Raw genomic sequence first — 15590 nt, forward strand, 5'->3', positions numbered from 1 at the left:
AAAGCGGTGGGGACATGTCCCACCCAGAAATTATGCCTATGGACAATGTTAGGAGTGGGGCCAAAATTCAAGAAACTCTCATCGACGTCCAAAATGATGAAAAAATTGAAAGAGGATTCGTCTTCTGCTCCTTGCTTTTCCGACGTTATACCTTGTTGAGCAGGGGTTCAGTCAAGCTTTGGACATGCAGACGATGTACCGCAGCCGTCTCAATTTGGTTACCACAGGCGCACTCCGGCTCAAGCTGACATCCTTGTGTCCTGATGTTAAAAAGTTGGCTGCCATTCACCAAGCTCAGGGCTCACACTAATGACCGTAATTAACTACGGTGGCTGTTTTTTAACAGGATCAAGAAGAGGTCAGGGGGGAGTTTGTTCAAAAAAAACTTAAAACATTTGTATTCTGCCTTTCAGCTGATAAATTTTTTTTGTTCTATAGTCCCTTCCAGAAAACACCATTACATCACAATGTAACATAACATGTCTTTATTTTACATGTCATTTAAATTCAACATCACTGAGCCTGCAGGCATCATACAGATAACTATTTTTGAACTGACCAAGTCCAACTAAAATCCAACAAAATAAATAAAATATAAAACAACAAAAAAATTTATATATTAAAGAATAAATTCTTTATTAAATAATAAATTATATATTAAATCTTATATATTAAGAATATATTAAACCAAAAACTTTAGTATTTTTTAGAAAGGATGTGAATTAAAACAACCACAGCAGGCAACAAGTTGATAAATTCTGTTAAATTTTAATTTACCGAATTATCCATTTGTTTTCTGACAGGGAACACATGGATCGACAGCGTCACAACCTAGTGACCGTGTTTACTACTTTGCTTTCAACCAACGGATAGGATTTTAAAAAAAAAACGGCTGTTGTATTTGTACTTCTGATGAAGCGCTGTTAAATAGGCTATAGGTGAAAAACTATGCCGCAAAAAGAATAAATAAAATACTTTCTTACAAAGGCAAAAGAACGCATGCACGTTTTATTTATATGATAATTAAAAACCAACAAACAAATGCGGGACATTTTCTCAATATGTGACGTGCGGGACAAGGGGTGAAAATGCTGTGCGGTACAACGCAAAGCGGGACGGGTGGTCATCCTACGAGCAGCCCAAGGGATCTTTATTCTAAAGAAAAGCACCTACATTTATTTTAACAGCTTTGTAGATGGAAGCCATTTATTTGTAGCATCTGAACATCTGCCATTCTCTCAGGTTATTAATATTCTGTCCATAAAAAAATGCTAATTATGATTAGATTAAAAGAAGGTTTTCAGGAATGCAAGGGATGTTTTACGTAAAATGTTTTTGCTTCACTTCATATGGTTTGCAATATATTCCGTAAGTGCTTGAGTAAACACTGCAGTTTCATTGAGAAGCGCATAGAATTAGAATGAGAAGATCAGGCCACTGTACCATGGCAATTTGGAGTGGTAGATCAAAGATGGCTGCTACAGAATTGCTATGATACCAGATATATCTCTATGGTGACTGTGCAAGCACCTACTGTGCCACTGTAAATCGGACAAATGGCATGTTGACTAAGCTTCGGGGCAACACTGCTTTTAGCTAGAAACAGTGAGACTGGATGAATAAATAAATAAATAAATAATGATTTTGCCTTGTTTCTAAATGTGTTTGAAAGCAGAATAACAACACTAACAAGAACTGATGCAGTGGTTCTCAATTGGTGGGTCACTATCTAAACATTCTGATCACAGATGCATTTTTACTTTTTAGCATCCAGTTACACTCTATGCAATATTTTAGCACATTTTCTGGGCCATGGACATTTTCTAGATTGGTTTCATCCACGCTGTGAATCATTTCTCATGAATTAATATTATAAACAAAACATATTGTAGATACTGTGCAGTTATTCAACTACTTAATTTTCCATGTCTGACTGAAAAAAAATTATATTAAACTTATATAAAAGCATATGTGGATTTGCTAAGGGTTGTTATGCATTTAAATATTATTGACTGTTACATCAAAATCTGCTTGTTATTATTGTGAGTTCTGACTTACTAACCTAAATCATCTTTTATTTATATCTACTCTGTGTAGATCTACATGCTGACATTACTATACCCCAGCATTCAGAAGTGTGTGGTGGTGAGATTAAAAAAAAAGAAAAAAGTTTTTGAATGGAGACTTTCATGCTCGACTAGGCTGCATTTATTTAATCGAAAATCAAAACAAGATCAAAATGGTAATATTGTGAAATATTTAACACATTTTAAATCGTAAATTTTTCCGGTTATTTTGTTTTGTGAATACTGTGATACATTTTCACGTATTTTTTGATGAGTAGAAAAAAAACATGACAATGCCGTTTTGGGTGCCTGAAAAGAAAACGCAAGTTTTTGAAAACGATTTCCATGTAAACCACAAAACACAAATCGCTGAAGACGATGACGTCATGCACATGCACATTACGTGTTCAATCTGTAGTGTTTCATCGTCATCTAATGGCCTGGCAGCGGATTACTGTGTTTTTAGTCGCTTTCGCAGATCCGTGTGAATGGGGATCGTTTCGAAAATGGCGTTGTCTGTATGCGGGAAAACTCAAAGGAAAAACTTCTCTGTTTTAAGCATATCGTTGTCGTGTAAACGTACCCTCAGGCCATCCTTAAAAATATTTTGGTTTGCAGTAACAGCAAAAAAAAAAAAAAAGGGTCGGTAGGTAGGTCTTTTTTTTTTTTCAAGATTTAATGGGTAAAAATTTTTTTAAAAAAAAATTCCCACAGACAACTAACAGCCATTAGGACTAACGCAAAGAGGGCGCTTGAGACGCGCACAAGTCAGCAATATTTCTGATGACTTATTGGCATGAAGTTATTGGCATGAAGTTTTGTGCACAATGACAAACAGGAGTGCAACATTCAGGGATTGAAATTAACACCCTCCAACCCGCCAAATAAGGGTAAAAATTAATTTTGGAACGAAATCTGCGCGGATTAAGCGCAAATACGCAACTCGTGAGTCCTCATGATATATTAAATACAGCTTATTGCGCAGAATCTGCGCATTTCTGGCTTACTTCAACACACGTGACTAAGAAACAAATTACGGCGCGCTTTTTCACTTGCATTGAAGTAATAGCGAATATTAAAAAGCATTTGGTTAACAGAAAAGACATTGTTATTTTCCAACATCCCGCATGTTCTGTGTACTGTATTGATCTGTCCACCTAAAACACATTTTTGGTTTAAAAAAAAAAGGCCGGTGGTGGTGGCTCACTTTGAAATTTCAATTTAAAAGAAACCGCTTTGATTTTAGGGTCAAATTGTAGGACGTCCTCAATAGTTTGAGTTTCCTTCACCAACACTTGAGTGGTTTCCTTCAGGTCAGTCGACACGATCACCGTTATACAGGGGAAAAGGGAGGAAAAGATCTGGGCACAGTTTTTCCAGAACTTCGTGCCAAGTTGGTGTCGAGATGTTTTAATGCATTTTGTAGATGTATAATGGTGCCCAAACCCGTATGACTTTGAACGGTGACCGCAAACATTTTATTTACTGCATCATTACTACGGATGGGTATCGTTAAGGTTTTAACGGTAGTACTACTCTTACCGATACTGCTTATCGATCCGGTACTTGAACGGTATTCTTATCGGTTCTTTTTGGTGTTTTTTTTACATTCGGGTATGATTAACATTTGCTTTATATTTTGAAATGTAAAATATCTATAGCAAAAGAAAAATCAATGCTTTAACAAAACGAATAAAATAACTATTTGTTATGCAGCAGTGTGCAGGCTTTTTTGTTTTATATACATGAGAAAGGATACGATAAGCAAAAACAAGTACAAACACACGTTCAAAAAAAGAATACAATTAAACAAAGATACAAATTAAATACACAGTGCTTTAATTTCAGGATGGTCTAAAATTACTTTTCAGTTAAGTGTTTCTGTCTGAAAAGAAATCTAATTTAGTAATCAAATGTAAAATAACACTGCATAGTTTATCATAGATAAATTAATGCTTATTAAAGTTTAAGTTATTCATTCAAGAGCTGTGAGTGATTTTCTCTGCCTTTTGTTGTTAGATTCGCAATAATGGCTCAATCGTCACAGGTTAATTACACGCTGCCCCTTTAAGACCGAGTGCAGATCTAATAGATGACCGATGCACCATTTTCCTCCCAACTATTTACATCCATCTAAGACATAAACTGTGTTTCAGTGAATAACTTTCAGTGAATTCACTGAATAAACAGTGAATACTGAGGTATGAATTTTGAACGGCGTGTTTTTTGTGTGGTAAATTAATCAAGCTTTGAAACACAAATCAGTTTTTCACGTAAAAACGCACAGTTTTGTGGCCCCGGAAAATAACCGGGAGTACTTTAATTGAAAAACTTCCAGCGGCCAGAACTCTGACCAGGGAGGTGACAACAGAGTGTATCAGTGTGTATGCACTATAGTGCTGGTAAGGATTGCATACAACTTCATGTCTTAAATGGGCGAACTAACCCTTTAAGTATAGGCCTACCTTTCTTGTCTCGTTGCAGTCCATTTCGGAGCGCGTCGCCTTGTGAACAGCGTCTTTTGCGCAGATTTTTGTGCTTTTATCGCTCTTTTAATGATTAAACGCGTCCGCAATTTAGGAAGAAATGACAGTGCATCGCTGTGAAGGGAAGGAAGTTGCGCTAGACAGAATGAGTTGTAATGGTTTCATCTCAAATATATTTTTTTTCTAATCTTTGAAAGCCGAAATCTAAAATAAAATTAGAATAATATCCCAGATATAAAGTGTAACCACGTTTGAATGTTTAGTTCTGACCTCATTGTCAGTCATTAAGCAGGGCTGTGGTGTTGTGCGCGCTGTGGCTCCGCGTGAAGGCTGATTTATACTTCTGCGTCGGACCTACGCCGGAGCCTCTACGCCGTAGCCTACGCTTTGGTTTTAATTTATACTTCTGCGTCGTTGTCGGCGTTGACGCACGCAGAGGGAGCATGTGAAACCCGAGGAAGCGGTTTGAGCAGACCAATCACAGCGCTTGCGTCCGCGTAGAATAGACGCGTTGTTACATTTTTGGAGAGGTGCACGTCAGGGTACGCCGGAGGGTACGCGCGCTACGCACAGCCTACGGCGTAGCTACGGCGTAAGTTCGACGCAGAAGTATAAATTGGGCTTTAATTGGGCTTGAGAGATCGCTCTCTCTCTTCTGGACTGCGAATAGCTAGTAAATTGCATCACAGACAAATGGTTTAATATTATTATATATAGAAATGGCTGAAATTCAGCCCCGGGCCATTTAATACCGAGTTTCGGTACTCATCCCTAATCATTACAGCGTGAACAGTGAATGAAACGAAACGAACGTACAAGCCATAAGGCTGATTTATACTTCTGCGTCGGACCTACGCCGGAGCCTCTACGCCGTAGACTAGCTTTGGTTTTAATTTATACTTCTGCGTCGTTGTCCGCGTTGACGAACGCAGAGGGCGCATGTGAAACCCGAGGGAGCGGTTTGAGCAGACCAATCTAAGCGCTTGCGTCCGCGTAGAATTGACGCGTTGTTACATTTTTGGAGAGGTGCACGTCAGGGTACGCCGAAGGGTACGCGCGCTACGCATAGCCTACGACGTAGCTACGGCGTAAGTTCGACGCAGAAGTATAAATTGGGCTATAGTGTGACATGCGTAAACCAATGGTGTAAACATAATCATAGACGATGAAGGTGCACGGGTCTTTATTTAAAAGAAAGAACGTAGCCTACGTTTGTATGTAGGCATAAGCAACTTTCACAATACTAACTAAAATATAATTAATATTATTTTATTTTATTTGTATTAGTTGTTTGAAGAGTAAAAAAAAATCGGTCGGTCTTAACGCAAGTTACAACCGGCAAGTCGGTCGGACTAAAAGGGAAAAAAAATTATAATAATTGGGTCGGTCCTAAATTGACTGGGTCGGTCGGGTTACGGTAAACAAGAATATTTTTAAGGATGGCCTCACTGTTATGGACTATCTGGGTTTTGTGTCTGTTTTGGACGTTTTTAGCCCTGTTGGTAACCTTGGTTATTCATTGTTTGATTATCAGTTACACCAGTTGTTCATTTTGTTGATTGGTTTGTTCTGTGTATTTAAGCCTTTTTATTTTAAATTTTGTTTAATTTATTGACTGCTGCAAATAGATCCTTCTCCACACGTTTGTGCTCTCTATCTCTTTCTGTATAGCTACTTAAGGTAAGAGCAGGACAGTTACACTTTTTATTGTGTATACTGGACAACAAAAGCAGTTTTGAAGATTATATTTTGTTTACAATTTGTCATTATATTTTTAGTTTACAATTTCGAGATTTAGAGTAAGTATCTGGAATAACAATGTAAGGAATTGTCAAGGCCGGACCTCTTTGAGCTACTAACTCTGCTCCATAAAGGCTGAAGTGGGAATATTGTAGCCTGCAATAGATTGGAGGGATAACAGAATTTGAACAGTTTCATTAACCAAATTTTCAAGCAAGATTTGGAGAGTTACCCTGGTTACTTTTATTACAAGCTTGTGTACACTTGCTCTTTACTTGTAACTGAAAATGGCTGTCAGCTGACCCACAGAAGGGTGCTGATTAGGCTGTGATTTTCCCCCTGTGAAATTCAGTGTTGTGCCTGAAATTACAGGTTTTATTTTTGTAATCACCGCAATTTCCTGACTTGGGTATTCAGCAGAATGGTTGAATGCCCTGTCCATTCATAATATAAGTATAAATGAAGTAAATGACAAAACCAGCTAATCATATCTTTATATAAGACAGGCACTAATAGTGCCAGGTAATCAGGACACTCTCACAAATGCATTAAAAGATGATTTCGACGACAGATAATGTCCTGCTCTTTTATTCGTGATTGTATTAATGAATAGATGATGGAAATGGAATACATTTGATATCAGCAAAAATAATGAAAATACAGCAGAAGCACAACAGATGAATTGAAGAGGACTCAAATGTAATGCTTGTTTTTGCAAGTCAAACTCGGCACACCCTCGAACAGTACTTTATGTTCAGGGCTGAATAATACTTATTCAGTGTATGATTCATTGAATAATGATTTATTTTTTTAATTATAATAATTACTATCATGATTTCTGTGACTCTTTCTGGAATAAACAATAATACAAAAGCATAATTATTATGTCTGTGAAAATGTCTAACAATGATTGACTAAGTTTCAGTAAGAGATTCTGTGGAATGCAAAAGAAGATTTTTTGATTAACTGTTTTTGTCCCTAATTTCAGTGTGGTCCAAAACAACATAGGAACCCATTGACTTTCATTGAAAAAAAATAAAACAAGTAAATATCTTTTTTTGTTTCAGAAGAAAAAAGAATGTAATTCAGGTTTAGAACAACATATGAGGGTCAGTAAATTATATATTTTTTTATGGTGAACTACACTTTAAGATGCAACAATATTATTTAATTTATTTTTTTAAGACAAATGTTGTGCATCGTGATTCATATTTTACCTCACATAACACTTAAAATGGCCCTACACTTACAGAATACACATACAAAACTGACTTTCACCAAACTCTTAAAGTTGTTATAAGGATCTCTGAGTTTGTGCTGCAAAAGCTGTCGACCCTCCTAACCTCTGACTCAACCAGAGCACAAGCACTATCACTATTCCATTGCTGCCTTTAAGTTTTGCCCTCTATTTGCGCTGACAACCTATTTAACACTCTTAATGTAGTAGCTGGGGGTCTACTGTACAGGAACGTGAAGCTCTGGGAATTCCAAAAAACTATGAGCGCTCTCGATTATTCATCATGGTATTGCAGGTTTTTCCAGATGCCTGTTATTGTTAGAAGCAGCCCCCTCTTTAGCACAGTGAAGGCTTTCTCACAGCTTAAAGGGACAGTTCACACTTAATTCTGTCATCATTTAGGCTACTCATTATTTTACACCTGTATGAAACTCTCTTTTCTTTCCGTGGACTTATATTGTCTATACAATGAACGTCCTTACAATGAAGGCTATAATTGTATTGACCAAATAAACTGAAAACCTTTTCAAAAAATCTTCTTTTGTGTTTCACAGAAATAAATGGTTTGGTACCACACAAGTTTAAGTGATGATAGAATTTTCATAAAGTGGACAATACAAGAGTGAAGCTAAGAGTGCGACTAGTCTGTGACAAAAAGCTGCAGCAAAGGAACTGAAGGAATTACCCAACTAGTAATAATGACCAAGTAATTGTTTCTTTTTCTATGTTGTGGGAAAACCCTGCCTCAGATGAGAATTTGAGATGAGATGTCTAGTCTCATTGTAATTTACCTTGCGTGTCGCGCCTCAGGCGTATTGATTTAATGACAGATTGTTACATGACAGCCTCTTTGCTGCGAGCACTAATGCTGATTGTGCAAAATATTTCCTGAAAGTCAAGTTGAACACTGTCACCATGACGATATGATGAAACGTATCAACTAATAATAGTCTGACATCCTCCTAGGAGGTGCTATAAAGGTTCTTTTCCAATTTTGATTTGTAAAGACCAGCGCAGCAGGGATATGACTTCACCTTCTCTGTTTGTATTCATTTGCTTCAGACTGCCTGCTGAAACATTAATGCCTGTCTCAGTTTCACTGTTTCTCACTGAGGCAGGGGTCCCGCTGCCCAGCTGACAGCACAGATTGCGCTTTGCCAGAAAGAAAGAGGGAGACAGTGAGTAAAAGAGTGAAAAATATTTGTAATTTTAAAGGAAAAATAATGAAAAAATTATTGTAAAGAACTTTGAATGGGACATTACCTGATTGTGTGTGATTCCTGTAAGGTGTGTATATACACTCACCTAAAGGATTATTAAAAACACCATACTAATACTGTGTTTCACCCCCTTTCGCCTTCAGAACTGCCTTAATTCTGCATGGCATGATTTAACAAGGTGCTGAAAGCATTCTTTAGAAATGTTGGCCCATATTGATTGTATAGCATCTTGCAGTTGATGGAGATTTGTGGGATGCACATCCAGGGCACGAAGCTCCCGTTCCACCACATCCCAAAGATGCTCTATTGGGTTGATATCTGGTGACTGTGGGGGCCATTTAGTACAGTGAACTCATTGTCATGTTCAAGAAACCAATTTGAAATGATTTGAGCTTTGTGACATGGTGCATTATCCTGCTGGAAGTAGCCATCAGATGATGGGTACATGGTGGTCATAAAGGGATGGACATGGTCAGAAACAATGCTCAGGTAGTCCGTGGCATTTAAACTATGCCCAATTGCCACTAAGGGGCCTAAAGTGTGCCAAGAAAACACCCCCCACACCATTACACCATCACCACCAGCCTGCACAGTGGTAACAAGGCATGATGGATCCATGTTCTCATTCTATTTATGCCAAATTCTGACTCTACCATCTGAATGTCTCAACATAAATCGAGACTCATCAGACTAGGCAACATTTTTCCAGTCTTCAACTGTCCAATTTTGGTGAGCTCTTGCCAATTGTAGCCTCTTTTTCCTATTTGTAGTGGAGATAAGTGGTACCCGGTGGGGTCTTCTGCTGTTGCAGCCCATCCGCCTCAAGGTTGTGCGTGTTGTGGCTTCACAAATGCTTTGCTGCATACCTCGGTTGTAACAAGTGGTTATTTCAGTCAAAGTTGCTCTTCTATCAGTTTGAATCAGTCGGCCCATTCTCCTCTGACCTCTAGCATCAACAAGGCATTTTCGCCCTCAGTACTGCCGCATACTGGATGTTTTTCCCTTTTCATACCATTCTTTGTAAACCCTAGAAATGGTTGTGCGTGAAAATCCCAGTAACTGAGCAGATTGTGAAATACTCAGACCGGCCTGTCTGGCACCAAGAACCATGCCACGCTCAAAATTGCTTCAATTACCTTTCTTTCCCATTCTTACATTCAGTTTGGAGTTCAGGAGATTGTCTTGACCAGGACCACACCCCTAAATGCATTGAAGCAACTGCCATGTGATTGGTTGATTAGATAATTGCATTAATGAGAAATTGAAATTTATATATATATATATATATATATATATATATATATATATATATATATATATATGTCACGTTTCAATTTGTTTGAGTTCTGTTTTGTTATCTTGGTTTCCCCTGTCTTTGTGATTTTGGTTTAGTCCTGTTATTAGTTCAGTTTTGAGATCTTGTTTCCCCCTGTCTTTGTGATTTTGGTTTAGTCCTGTTAGTTTTTCCCGCTCCTCGTTTGTGTTCAGTTTCTTCACCTGTGTTCAGTTAACTATCCCATTAGTCCCAGTTCCTTTAAGCCTTGTGTTTTCCCTCAGTGTTTGTTGGTCGTCGTCCTTGTATGGTTGTGTTACTGAATTCCTGGAGTTTGTTATTTTGTTCCTGTATGTTCCTGAAGTTAATTTTGTAAATAAATCAACTACTTTCAAGTTCCTGCATCCTCGTCTTCAGCTACCTGCACACAACCTGACAATATATATACACTCTCAACAAAATTCTAAACGCAACACTTTTGTTTTTGCCACAGGTTGGCCACAATAAAAGGCCACTCTAATCACACAGCACAATGCCACAGATGTCGCAATTTTTGAGGGAGCCTTCAATTGGCATGCTGACTGCAGGAATGTCCACCAGATCTGTTGCCCGTGAATTGAATGATCATTTCTCTACCATAAAGTCGTTTCAGTGAATTTTGCAGTACATCCAATCGGCCTCACAACCGCAGACCACGTGTAACCACACCAGCCCAGGACCTCCACATCCAGCATCTTCACCTCATCTGAGACCAGCCACCCGGACAGCTGCTGCAACAATCGGTTTGCATAACCAAATAATTTCTGCACAAACTGTCAGAAACCGTCTCTGGGAAGCTGATCTGAATGCTCGTCGTCCTCATCGGGGTCTCGACCTGACTGCAGTTCGTCATCGTTACCGACTTGAGTGGGCAAATGTTCACATTCGATGGCGTCTAGCACTTTGGAGAGGTTTTCTCTTCACGGATGAATCCCGGTTTTCACTGTACAGGGCAGATAGCAGACAGTGTGTATGGCGTCGTGTGGGTGAGCGGTTTGCTGATGTCAACGTTGTGGATCGAGTGGCCCATGGTGGCGGTGGGGTTGTGGTATGGGCAGGCGTATGTTATGGACAACGAACACAGGTGCATTTTATTGATGGCATTTTGAATGCACAGAGATAATGTGATTAGATCCTGAGGCCCATTGTTGTGCCATTCATCCACGACCATCACCTCATGTTGCAGCTAGATAATGCACACCCCAATGTTGCAAAGATCTGTACACAATTCCTGGAAGCTGAAAACATCCCAGTTCTTGCATGGCCAGCATACTCACCGGACATGTCACCCATTGAGCATGTTTGGGATGCTCTGGATCGGCGTATATGACAGCGTGTTCCAGGTCCTGCCAATATCCAGCAATTTCGCACAGCCATTGAAGAGGAGTGGACCAACATTCCACAGGCCACAATCAACAACCTGATCAACTCTATGCGAAGGAGATGTGTTGGACTGCGTGAGGCAAATCATGGTCACACCAGATAATGACTGGTTTTCAGTTATACTGGTTATAATTTTGTTCAGTGTATATATATTCAACCATCCATTATTATTCTTACAGTTCAATTAAATGTAATCATGTAATGTCCCATTAAAAGTTATTTAAAGATAGTATTTTTAATCTTCTATTTTACCACTCTATTATGCTTTTCGTCCTGACCATAGATGTCACTAAATCACATCTATTATATTAAATATAAAAATATAAATTACTTTTATATATTACTACTATGTATCTTTAAAAATGTATTTTATATAATTATATTAAAAAACTTTTTATATACAGTTTCAATCGAAATCAGGGTTTTTGGCAAAAATTATACTTCAAGCTGTTTGCAATAAAGAAATCATAAGTAATTTAAATAGCTTTACACAACAAATGTTTCAAGTGGTTTCCCCAAATTTATCTGAAATGCAACTTTTAATGACTTCTGCAGTTTCAAAATTATTCAACCCCTCCATGGCTTGCATCTTCAGTACTTAGTAGAAAACCCTTTTGCTGTTCTGACCTGCTGCAAATGAGATGTAGAACCAGACACCAGCTCCTGGCAGCGTTTCTGAGGAACCTTACCCCATTCTTCATGAGCAATGGCCTCCAGTTCAGTAATATTCTTGGGTTTGTATGCTGCAACCGCCGGCTTCAAATCCCACCAGAGATTTTCTATGGGGTTCAAGCCAGGTGACTGTGATGGCCACTAGAATCTTCCAGGACTACTTCTGCAACCAAGCCTAGTTGTAATTTGAGGTATGCTTTGGATCATTGTCCTGTTGGAAGGTCCAATGATGCCCAAGCTTCAGCTTCTTCGCTGACGGCATGACATTTTCTTCTAGGATTTCCTGATACTTCAATAAATCTTTCCTTCCATGCGCTGCAGGTTTCCAGGTTTCCAAGTTCCAGTGTTGTTTCATCGCTCCACAGAACAGAATCCCAAAACGCCAGTCGCTTATTTATATGGATTTGAGCAAATTGGAGCCGACTTTTCTTGTGCTTTTGGGTCAGTAGGTGTACGTCTTTGAGTTCTGGCATGAGTTTAGTACGCACCTTACTGTGCAAGCTGAAACCTCAGTGCCTGTTGCCACCAAGTGTTCCTGCAGGTCTTTTGCAGTCACTCGAGGGTTTTTCTGAACCTGCCTTCTGGTTGCAGTCGTTGACTTTCATTTAACTTTTTGGACCATTATTTTGACTTTTGACATATTTCTAACATGCAGTTAAACGTGACACTCAACAAACCAAACTAGTTCAAATATTTTGTGTGTTCTAGCTCAAGCACACCTGGTGCAACTAACGAAGCCCTTGAATAGTTGCATCTGAGTGCTTGAGACAACACCTTTTTTGCAAATTTGTTCTGTTGTGAGAGATTCTATTCAGCGGGTTGAATAATTTTGAACCTGCAGAAGTCATTAAAAGTTTGGGGAATTTGGGGAAACCACTTGACACATTTGATGTGTTGTGCTATTTCAATTACTTTTGTTTGATTTGTTCATTGTAAACAGCTGAAAGTCTGTAAATTTGGCCAGTGAACATGATTTGCAATAGGGGTTGAATAAATTGAATTGCAAATGTATATTCAGAAGAAATCAAATGACAGTTGGGATAAAACTCATATTGGAATATGGTAGCAGTACATGCATAATCTTCTTAGACAGGCGGCATACTCCACTATATTTAAAGGGTAACTAAACCCCTGGTAAGAGCCTGACTCCGCCCACTGGCAATATTTGAAAAATGATGGAAAAGTGGGCAGAGCCCAGCGAAGAGGGGGCTGCACCTGAGACGCATCTCTCTGTAGGCAAGGGCGTGGTTAGCTGGTACCCTCTGACGTCAGAGGGTACCACAACTTCCAATAGGACAATTCAACTGCAGTAGCCACCGTTCAACCTGAAGAGGGCAGCACTTTTTACACCATATATTGTAGAATTAAAACACTTTAAACCCAAATGTCAAAAAATGTACTCAAATCAATGGACAGCATTTATGAAGCTCAATTCTTACAGATCATTAACTAAAAAAAGTTGGTTTAGTTACCCTTCAAAAGTACAAATTCGATCTTATTTGTGTAAACAAGCTGGTACTGTATATTAACATCCCATAATTTCGAGATATATAGATATATGTTAGTAATGAACATACAGGCACCAAAATAATGCCTCCTGTAATGCCTGAATGTTGTCACTGTATTTTTACAGTGAACCTGTGCCAACTAAAGCTGCCAGCTTTTACTGTAAATTTAGCTTTTTATATAGTGTGTGAGAAAGAATCCACATCTCATCCTTTTTGTCTCTCTCTCTCTCCATTCTCCTCTCTCTACAGCTTTCTCTTTCAGAGCGAAGCCGAACTGAAGCTAGTGGGATTAGTTCTGGACTGGCTACTGTTGGCTGTTGGAACACCCTCTAGAGGCTGCAGGAGGAGAACGCCAGCGCTAGCAGATCAATACAATGGGAGAGAGAGAGAACAAGACAGGGGGTAGAGAGGCATAGGGAGGGTAGGAGAAGGAAAGAGAACGAGAGCGGGGGGTGTCGCCGGGTGAGGGAGGGAGATAGAGATAACGTGCATTTGCGTGTGTGCGAGAGAGAGAGAGAGAGAGGAGGGTGCGAGAGGCGAATAGACAGAGAGAGACGGAGTTGGTGCGAGAGCAAGGTGTACACGTTGCTCAGCCATCCTCATTGCAGCCGCGACAGGCAGCCAGAGAGGAGCTCCAATCTAACCGGTGGCAACAATAGACTACAGAAAACACAGCTTGACCGATCAATAGACCTTTGCCAGAAACATTGTGAGAGGGAGAAAGCTGCTCACGGACCAGGGTGGAGCAGATAAGGTGAAGATCTGAGGCAATTACAGCACCGGGTTCCAAAACTAGGTAAGTTGAGTGGCTTGTGTTTAATAAGTGCTCTCTTCTCATCGAGGCTGTGCTGTACTTGAGGGGACTGATTGGGGTTTGTGTTTTCTGTATCAATCAAAACATTATCAATCTGAGCTTCAGAGCTAATGTCAGGTTACTGAAGCCACATCAGGGATAAGACTATGTCTGATGTAACCAAACGCTGTATTATGATTCTATTTAAAAGTGCATTGAGCTGAATTCTTTAAAACAGTACTCCAGAAGTATCTCTATGCATTTGTTGTTTTTGAATGACTCACAAGTGCAAGTACAGTGAGTAAAAACATTGCATGTATGGTTTTAAAGAAGTTGGTTTAATATGCCCTTTTGATGGATTTTATGATTGGATAACTTTCCAGTAATATCTGTCATTTAGATAATGACAATGAATAGTTGTGAATGAAGAATGTATTTACAATTGTTGGAAGAGAATGTACTATATGATGCATGCAAAACTTGTTTTTTTGGGTCAGCTCTATTATTTCAAAGTTTGACACATCCCAGCAATTTCCCTCAAATCTAGATGCAGTTTTTTCAAGAATTGAACAAGTAGGATCTGATTGCTCTGTGCCTTTTTGCATAGATGTTTTCTGAATGCCAGCCTCACTGTACCCCAGAGTGAGCAATTATTCTGTGCAGTGGGAAAACTTTCCATCCAAATAGTTGGTGATGCTGTTATGGGCAGATAATGATGTCACATCCATCCTGTGGATAAACTGGCTGTTTATTTGTTCCACTACATTCTGTGGCACCTTTTAGGAGAAATATTCTCACACTCGCTTGTGTTCATCCATTCCTCCTCCCTGCAGAGCTGCACTTTGAGGGATATTGTCATTTTTCTTAAGTGTTTGATTAGTCAAAGTCAGTTGAACATATTGTCCATGGGCAGATAGTGTGGTATCGGCATGATATTAAAATTCTGGTGTGGGGGATTCTTTCTGCAGATTTATAGTGAAGAATAAATCTTAACACCTCAGCTACGAGACCTTTTCTTCACCGCGCTGCCATGTGAACGAACGATACCGCATGCCTCCCCACACAGTGTAAGATGAGAGCCCAGGGGTACATGGTAATCTCTCCGTAGGTAGATCACACCTCTCCACTGCTCATTCCTTCCTTCCTCCTGCTCCTCTTTCATTAGTCTTAGGC

General features: G+C 39.2%; 1 protein-coding gene across 1 annotated transcript in view; it reads left to right on the top strand.

Moving 5' to 3' along the window:
* The window catches only part of tnr (tenascin R (restrictin, janusin)), a 254509-nt gene that overhangs the window by 81280 nt on the left and 157639 nt on the right, over window positions 1-15590 (top strand). Inside the window, exon 2 of the mRNA XM_077231834.1 lies at window positions 13874-14420. The gene's annotated coding sequence lies outside the window, so the exon portion shown is untranslated. The remainder of the gene's footprint in view (window positions 1-13873; window positions 14421-15590) is intronic.

Source organism: Siphateles boraxobius, unplaced genomic scaffold, assembly GCF_051911475.1.
Source record: "Siphateles boraxobius isolate OS27281-9 unplaced genomic scaffold, OSU_SipBor_1 1, whole genome shotgun sequence".
NCBI lineage: Eukaryota > Metazoa > Chordata > Actinopteri > Cypriniformes > Leuciscidae > Siphateles > Siphateles boraxobius.